We start from the raw sequence: 9,926 nt of genomic DNA, 5'->3' as shown, positions 1-9,926 counted from the left end.
GACAAGATACTTATTTTTTAAAGAACTACCGCCTGGATGCAAGTTCTTGAAGCCAAATCGCGCTTGACTTCTCCAAAGGACTGCGCTTGACCAAACAATTAAGCTAGGAACATACTACGCGGACGTCCGTCGTAAAACGACCGCGACCGTATCGAATGATCTGTACACCCCACATTGTTTATGGTCTCTATGAGACACTAACTCTATATATATCTGTGGTGAGCTGTCACTGCTCTCTTGATTCTCCTCCGCTGAGCCAACAGCCAACAATATGGCTCCTATATTTTTATATTAAATCGTAGTTAATCCGTAATGCGAATATTATAATCTGACACACAATGTAATGTTTTCAATATATAAACAATATTAAAAACTGCATTGGCTGGATTTTGGGTGTTTCAATTAATCTCATGTAAGTACCAACATTCTTTATATTTCACATGTCGGCAGCGACGCAAATTCACTGCGCCCTTCGTCTGCTATTAGGTTACTAGTGCCCAGAGATGAACGCTGCACGATTGGAAATTTGTAACCTGATTTGTTAACACCAAGACGGTTTAAGATTTTGAGGTTATACATGTGACACAAGATTTCTCTCCCCTCGAGTAATCTGATATATTTCCCAAATCCAGCCAATTCGCATTTATCAAGATGACTACACCAATGAAGAATACGGACCATAATATCCCTGTCGAAAAACTTGATGGCATTAACTCCTACGTCAACTGGAAATTTGCTATGCAAATGTTGCTGACCCTGGAGGGTCTATGGAAGTGCGTCGAGGGCACCAATGCCGATACGACCCTGGACAGCCGTGCTTTGGCTCGCATTTGCCTCTCCATCAAGCCCAATTTATACCAATATGTCAGAGATGCAAAGACTGCTAAGGAGGCTTGGAAGAAGCTGGCGGATACGTTCGAGCCAAAGGGCCTTTACAGGAAGGTACTTCTACTCAGACAGCTTCACAGGATTGAATACAAGCAGTATTCCAACATGTCAGAATACATAGAGGCTGTCATGCGGCTAGTACAACAGCTTGATGACATCGGGAAGACCATTGACGATGCTGAGGTTGCTGAGATACTGCTGTCTGGCCTACCTCAAGAGTTCGACAATCTTGTCTCAGGCTTGGAGACTGCCTGTTTAACCAGTAATTTGAAAAGTGAGGTTGTCCGTACGCGTCTGCTTCAGGAGGAGCACAGGCGCAACGGCGAGGAGAACTCCACGGCTTATTATGTTAAAAAGAAGAAGGGTGCCTTATTCTGCAAATACTGCAAAAGGAATGGACACACGGACAAAAGGTGCTTCAAGAAGAAAAAGGATGAGCAGAAGAATCCACACGAATCTATGTATGCTTGTGCGAATGCAGCCTTCAGTGAGGATTCCAAAGAGTTCATTCTGGATTCAGGCTCGACGTCCCATATGTGCTCAGACAAGGACCTTTTAGTGAAACCCAAGGTAAAAGTTCTGTTGTTTTTATTGCTAATGGTCAAAAACTAGTTAGTAGTAATACTGGTAGGGTTCCCATAACTTCTAGTATAAGCCTAAATAATGTTCTCCATGTGCCAGACCTCACTAGTAATTTGCTGTCAGTAGGACGTGTTGCAGACAGGGGATATACTGTCATTTTTAATAAGGATAACTGTCAAATATATAAAGAATGCAAAATCACAGGCAACCATGTTTTAACTGCTAGGAAAGAAAAAGGGTTGTATAAAGTTAAGGTGCAAGGGCGGCGTGTCCTTGAGGAGGAGTCTCTCAAGCCCATGCATAGGCAAGGGACAGAGAAGGCTCATGCTGCGTCAAGTGTGTCTATGGGCACATGGCATTCACGCCTTGGACATTTATCAGAAGAAGGTATGCGGACACTGGGTGATGGGAAACATTGCATGAATTTTCGATTTCAGGCTCAAGACATGCATGGTAGTTGCGAGTCGTGCTTGGCTGGGAAGATGCCTCGAGCTCCTTTCCCGGTCAGCACCAGCCGTGCTTCCCAACCGAACCAGCTCATACATTCAGATGTCATTGGCCCGATGCAAGTACGCTCATGGGGCAACGCACGCTACTTGCTAACCTTCACGGATGACCATACCCGGAAGACATGGGGATACTTGATGAAGAACAAATCTGAGGTGAGTTCCCATTTCATTAATTTCAAAAACCTAGTAGAGAAACAAAAGGACTTGCCAATTAAAGTGCTTCGCACTGATAATGGTACAGAGTATGTTAATCATAGACTCAGTAGTTATCTTCAGAAGCATGGCATTATTCACCAGACTACTGTACCCTACTCGGCACAGCAAAATGCCAGAGCAGAACGTGCAGGAAAAACTATATTTGATAAAGCAAGAGCAATGTTACAGGAATCTGGCCTTTGTAATCGCTACTGGGGAGAAAGCGTAATGTGCGCGATTTATTTGAAAAATAGGTCTCCTACCAGGGCTCTGTCGGGTGACATTCCTGAACGCTTATGGTCTGAATCTGAGATAGATGTTAGCCATTTACGCGTCTTTGGTTGTCTTGCTTATTCTTTAATTCCTAGTCAAAAACGTCGCAAGCTAGATGCAAAAGCAAAAGCGTACATTTTTGTGGGTTACGGTGAACATTGCAAAGGTTATCGTTTGAGTGATCCTGCCAATCCTCGTAACGTAATACTTTCAAGGACAGTATCTTTTATAGAAAATAAATTTCCTGGTAAAAATGACAGGTGTAAGGCAAAATGCGGAGATGATTTTTATTTTTATAATGTTGACATGAGCAATGGCAATTTTAATGTTAACAATTTTAATAATGTGGATAATTTAAATTCAAATAAATCTAGTCATGATGTTTTAAATGATGAAATAATTTTAAATAATGAAATGAATTTAAATAATAATGCCAATTTTAATAATGAAAGTGATAAATCTAACAAATCTTGCTCAACTAGCCCTCGTCAAATTTCAGATGCGGAGACGCTGACGCCACCTGCGTGGTCGCCGTTGTCTGAAAGATACTGTACTGGCGATGAAGGTGATGATGACGCGCGTGATGGGGACTATGTGCCGGAGGGCTCAGAGTCTTCGCTTCCTGCGTCATCACTTGATAGTAATGACAAAGGTAATGGAGCTTGTGTCCCACTGGACATTGTGTCTTCTGTGCCGGAGTCTTCTTCACCTGGTAAGGAGTCAATGTCGTCGGTCACTGCCGACACATCTAACTCTCGCCCCGTACGTAGTACGAGAGGTACTGTACCGAGCAGATTTGACAGCTACGATTTATCCATGTTATCAACCATGGCTGACGGGTCATTAGATGAACCCTCGTCATATGAAGAAGCGGTCAACTCTCCAGAGAAGGATAGTTGGTGCGAGGCGATGCAAAGTGAGTACAGCTCTATGATCAAAAATAAAGTTTGGACGCTAGTTGATAGGCCCAAAAACGAAAATATTGTTAAGTGTAAATGGGTTTTTAAAAGGAAACTAGATGATTCAGGTAAAGATTCTAAGTTTAAAGCTAGACTGGTTGCTCGGGGCTTTAGTCAGAAAGAGGGGATAGATTTCACTGACACTTTTTCACCCGTAGTGAGGCACAGCACCTTGAGAATTTTATTTTCTTTAGCAACTGAATTAGAATTAGAAATTGATCATATAGATGTCACTACTGCATTTTTAAATGGAGAATTAAATGAACGAATTTTTATGGAACAACCATCAGGTTTTAAATCTAATGACAAAGTTTGTTTATTAAATAAGAGTATATATGGCCTGAAGCAGGCAAGTAGGATGTGGAACGCAAAAATCCATTCAGTTTTGTCACAAAATAATTATATACAAAGTAAATGTGAACCTTGCATATATACTAAGAAAACTGAGACAGAATATGTAATTATAGCCCTGTATGTTGACGATTTCTATATTTTTCATAATAATTGTATTAAAAATGTTTTAAAACTTTTGCAAGATAATTTTGAAGTTCGTCATTTAGGTAAATTACAAAATTGTTTAGGTATGAATGTTTATAGGAAAAATGGCATAACTACATTAGATCAGTCAGCATACATAAGGCGTTTATTATTAAAGTATAATATGATGAATTGTAAGGCTGTTTCCACACCACTACCTGTAAATGTAAAATTTGAAAAATCAGAAAAAGCATGTATTGATGATGATGCATATAACTATAGGCAATTGTTGGGCAGTTTGATGTATTTAAGTGTTTGTACAAGACCTGATATATCATTTGCATGCAGCCAGTTAGGCATGTTTAGTAATTGTTTTGATGAAACTCACTGGCGCGCTGCAAAACGGGTTCTGCGTTATTTAGCTGGTACAATTGATTATAAACTGTACTTTACTAAAAGCAATAGTTTTGATATTAATGCTTACACAGACGCGGACTGGGCAAACGATATATCAGACCGTCGATCTTACACCGGGTTTGTCATAAAATTAGGCAATAATGTTATAAATTGGGAGGCCCGAAAGCAGCGTTGTATTGCTCTATCTAGCTGTGAATCGGAGTATATAGCTATTGCTGACGTTTGCAAAGACATTTGCTTTGTTAAAAGTTTCATTTCTGAAATTCTAGACAAAACTTGTAATGTAGTTGTATTTAACGACAGTCAAAGTGCACAAAAGTTGCTTCTTGTAAAAGATCACTCCCATAAAAGAACTAAGCACATAGATCTAAGATATCATTTTGTAAAAGATTTAGTTCAAAAGAAATACCTAAGTGTACAATATTTGCAAACTGACCATATGGTGGCAGATGTACTAACTAAGCCTTTATGTAGTCAAAAACATAACACCTTTGTGAAAGCATTAAATCTCAAACCGTAGTTTCTAAAATGTTTTGTTTTTGTGATGAACTGATGTTATTATGTAAAGTTATGCATCATTTACTGTTTTTATTCTTAGCATGCTATAATATAAAATTGTATGAAAGCTTGTTATATTTAAGCTCTACATAAATGTTCTAAACTAGAGTTAGTCAATATAGTAGAGCCATATTTAAATATAATATAATCCAATGTGATGTGTAAGGAGGAGTATCGAATGATCTGTACACCCCACATTGTTTATGGTCTCTATGAGACACTAACTCTATATATATCTGTGGTGAGCTGTCACTGCTCTCTTGATTCTCCTCCGCTGAGCCAACAGCCAACAATATGGCTCCTATATTTTTATATTAAATCGTAGTTAATCCGTAATGCGAATATTATAATCTGACACACAATGTAATGTTTTCAATATATAAACAATATTAAAAACTGCATTGGCTGGATTTTGGGTGTTTCAATTAATCTCATGTAAGTACCAACATTCTTTATATTTCACATGTCGGCAGCGACGCAAATTCACTGCGCCCTTCGTCTGCTATTAGACCGCGACCGATCAGTGTGCACGGAACAAAACATCCGGCAAGCCAGATTTCGATCGGACGTCCACACGCTCAAGGCCACGTCCACGTCCGTCGACCGATAGTTTGCACGGCTACGTGTATTTCCATTGTCCAGATTCCCGTCCGCGGTCGATTTACGACGGACGTCCGCGTAGTGTGTTCCTAGCTTTATACTTAACCAAGATTCTCTTATCGTATCACATCGTCACTAACAGCAAAGAATTGATCCGCCTTCGCAAACTAGGAATACATTAACTTCGTAAATTACGGAGTGAGAGTGAAGAATGCTTTTCGGGATCTGGATTAAAACACTAGTATTCAGGCCGTAATGGTAAAAAAAAACTGCCCATTCTGTTCGAGATATAATAACAAACGCGTATTAAAGCATATCACGAAAAAACATATTATTTCACATATCAAAACAAAGAAAATAGAATTTCAATCTATGAAAATATATGATTGAAGACCACCAAATCACGACAATATTAACAATAAAAATTGGTTGTCTGTAAAGTCGGTTTACGGACGGTAGTTTAACGTGATAACGTCAAACATTACAGTAGTATAGACAGGGGCGGTCAGAGTATAGCAAAAGGGGCCCGATTCTGGGACTTTTTTCACGTTTTTTTATTTATTTATTTATTAAAAATACACAAAAGTTAACAGTATTTCACCAAAGCACTTATGTGGTAATATAATTATGTACATGTTAAATTGACATAAATAAAAGCAAACACACTTAAAAGTTAAACTATGGTTATTACATTAATCACCTAAGGAGTGTAGAGTCTATGAACCTTAAGAGTTTTCTGTAAAACACACCAACACTATCAGCAAATATGTCAATATCGTCTGTCTCCAACATGATGCGGTGCGCCGGCCGCCGCGAACAGGCGCCGCCGCCGCCGCGCCGGCACCGCGCCCGGCATGCCAACCACCACATTCGCTCTTGGCACTTGCAGCCCCATTCTCTCAAGCACGGATGCGTCATCTACTCTATGGTGAAACAGTTGGCGGTAATGCATAATATGCAGCAGTTTCCGTCTAGTTTCTAGAGTTTGAAGACCAACCATTCCTGTTACGAATAGAGATGGATACATGTATGGGTAATATCCGTACAGTCGTTTGTAAATGTGCCTACAGAACTTCCTCTGCACTCTTTCTAGTGATTTGCCAATAACTTTTGGGAATACTGGTGTGAGTAGATAGATAAAAAACCTTTAACACAATTATCAAAAGTGAATACTTTACAATCTTTCCTCAAAGCTCTTCGCTCCATCCATTTACCACAATGATGGCAATGTTTGCCAAAGCAGATCAGATTTGGCTATGAAAAAACATACGTATATATAAGGTCCTAATTTATTAGTTGCAGATATTTTAACACATGATACTTTACATTAAAATAATTAACTTTAAATATAAATTAAGAAATCTTTTCATGTAACTTTTTTGATTTCATTTTCCTAACAAAAAAATTAATTATAATTTCGTCTAAAAAAAATCATCATGTGCATTATCACATGTCACAATAACACTGTCTGTCATGTCAACAATTGTTTGTTGTAAATGTCGTAAAGGTTCGGCGGGAAAACTGCACATGTCATTGAAGTGGCCAGTTACAGTTAAGTGGTACGTAAAAGAGGAACTATAGAATCTGTTCAATGAGTTTTCATTTAATAATCACATAAACAGGGTGTTTTTACGTAGCAAATTAGTTTTTCCGTTTTCTCCAAAAAAACATCGTAAAAGCTATAATGTTTCACGGTTTAATATACTCCAGAGACCGAGTACTATCAGCTGTAAAAATATCTGCATCTAATAAATTAGGACCTTATATATTATAATCCTTAAAAAAATATATGTTTTACTATAATAGAAAGTAATATTGCAAATACTTACAATTTTTGGCATTGTATGACCATTTCAATTTTCAAATAAAACCTTAGACCTATATATAGGGACCCGACATGTTGTTCTATGCCATAGATTTATATATATTAAGCTAGATTGAGTTGTTAACCCAAAAACTTTTACTAGTCTGACAAGAACGCCTTTCTGCACCGGTGATAAAGTTCAATTTAGTATGGCAAAAAAGTGTGAGCTCAGTCCCTATTGTACCATGTTTAGCGGCCCAAATGTCATTGTCAGTGAGTTCCAAAGACAGGGGACAGCGGAATCACATTTTTTGCCATACTAAATTGAACCTTATTACTGAGACAAAAAGGTGACCGTTTTCGCTATTCTGAACTATCGGAAACGGTCCACATGAGAGGGCATTGTTTGGGCTGGTGTCCCTCTCGCACGTGTGGCCAGTGTTAATGAGCCATAATAGTAGTATTTTTATATATGTATATATATTACCTGACTTTATAACTTCTTATATTATTTTAGTGTTATTTTCAAACTAGGGTTTCGATATATTTCAAAGAATTGGAAAATAATTACAATGTAATTATTTTGATGCCAATAAATCAAAGATTTGTATAATTAAAAACGACGTTCACTGAATAATGTTGACATTGTCAGTAAGTGCGAGAGGGACACCAGCCCAAACAATGACCTCTCATGTGGACACACTTTTTGACCTAACTACACAATCTAGTTTAATAATTCTAAATCTATGATGAGTTCAGACGGGATATGTTCTGTAAAAAGTCGTATAAATTACAATAATTAATTTTGTAAAGCTGAGTTTAGACATGCAAGTTATTGCTGCAAGTTTTGAGACAGAAGTATATGCTAGAAAGAGATGCAGATATTTGCCACTCACTCTTACCTATAGTTGCGTCTCAAAACTTGCAGCAATAACTTGCCGGTCTAAACTCAGCTTAACGAGAACAACACACGGGCGCGCCATCTGTCCCAGCTGTGGTGCTTTACTCAGGCCACACGCTATAACCATACCGAGCGCATCGATCAGCCGCTTAGTTCCAACGCGCGCCAATAGATGGCGCTAAAGCTATATTGCGAAACGGGACAGTGACGTCATCTTTTTCGTGCATGCTGCCCGTAGTAACAAGTTATTAGACGTTATCACGTCAAAAATTATCATTTTAGAACCTGCGTTTTTAATCAAAGCTTAAACAAATTAAGAAAGCTTTCGGAACGTCACATCATGTCATGATTATTTATGGTTAGTTTTTTTGTTAGGAATGTTAGGAAGACGACGCAGGGCTGGAAGAAAATGTTTGTGATTTTGTAAAAAAGCTGTTTTTGTGTATTTTTCATTTAAGTTTTTATCGACTTATCAAGAACCGAATGGAAGTGTTAGTGCTGTGCTGCTTTTAGATAAATTTTATTACGGAGAGGAGAACCATTCGAAGGTATGATAGTGAATAAGACTAATAAGTTTTTAGACCTCCACATTTCAAGTTTTCTTTAAGCGTGTAGGTCAAAATGTAAGTTCTGCGTATAAAGGCGAGATTATACTTATCAATAAAAAAAAATCCTATTCATAATATAATTATGATGTTTTGAAGTAAACACAGGTAACCTTTTTATGACAACAGTATTAAATTTAAACAGTAAAGTTATTTCATCACATATGTGGAAACTTCAGGTTACTTTTTATATAATAAAATTTTATGAAATTAAGATTGAGCTTGAAGAGAATATCAAATTTAATGATGATATTTTATACACTCTTGCTGACATAATCATACAATGTTACTATTTCTGTCATAAACATTTTTCCAACGGTACCTATACAAATACACTACAATATATAATTTAACAATTTCAATATACACAGAAAAATACCATGTTATAATAAAAAATCCAACAGAGGTTTAAAATATTATCCGAGTAAACATCTACTTTTAAAGTGATTGCCTAATTTTTGCAAATTAATAAATTAAACACATCATCCTCCTTGCATTATCCCGGTATTCGTCACGGATCATGGAACTCTCAAATAATAAATTAAACTAAATCTGTATACATATCATTACACAAATTTTAGATGCTATATAACGCTGATAATACATAAGTAATAGGCACCTACCATGTACATTGAAATTGTTTTGAATACTATCCTCAGAATTTTATTCTATTTGAAAAGTATTGGTAACAAGAAGTCTGTGTGTCTCCATAAAATTTTATTTAGCCTTTTGTACATATTGTTATGTATAATTTTGCTATTATTGTAGTCCTATAAGAGCCATTATTAGGTTTATGCCCCAAGATATTTTGGTAAGCCATAGCATCATAACACTGTATTAGGGCTCCCGGTCGCGTAATTAAAGTCCGGGTACCCGTGTAGTCCGTGTGTCCGGATCGACGGACTCTAAAAACCCGCGGGTCCGATCCGTTCTCGACGTATAGTGATGCTTGATGGTCGTTCGCGTTTTCGGTTCAAGCGAATATTAAAATCAGTTTAAAGAACCAAAAATGATAAAACCTTAATAAGTAAAATGAAAAAGGGACAGCGGAGCAATTGTGACTGGGGGACAAATTTTAACTACTCGATTTTTTCCATGTTTTACATTTTAGGCATTATTATATAGAGCACGAGTTTTCAGTGGCCTAAATTAGTATGA

The 9,926-nt window shown here is 37.4% G+C and overlaps 1 protein-coding gene across 2 annotated transcripts in view; it reads left to right on the top strand.

Annotated features, from left to right (window-relative positions):
- The first annotated feature begins 8,543 nt into the window (after positions 1-8,543).
- The window catches only part of LOC125226699 (bifunctional heparan sulfate N-deacetylase/N-sulfotransferase), a 200,542-nt gene continuing 199,159 nt past the window's right edge, over positions 8,544-9,926 (top strand). For both annotated transcript variants that reach the window (XM_048130761.1, XM_048130760.1), the window contains exon 1: positions 8,544-8,711. The gene's annotated coding sequence lies outside the window, so the exon portion shown is untranslated. The remainder of the gene's footprint in view (positions 8,712-9,926) is intronic.

The sequence above is a fragment of the Leguminivora glycinivorella genome, chromosome 5, assembly GCF_023078275.1.
Source record: "Leguminivora glycinivorella isolate SPB_JAAS2020 chromosome 5, LegGlyc_1.1, whole genome shotgun sequence".
In the NCBI taxonomy this organism is placed as follows: domain Eukaryota; kingdom Metazoa; phylum Arthropoda; class Insecta; order Lepidoptera; family Tortricidae; genus Leguminivora; species Leguminivora glycinivorella.
The sequence above is the reverse complement of the archived record's forward strand: the minus strand, read 5'-3'. Positions and strand labels throughout refer to the sequence as shown.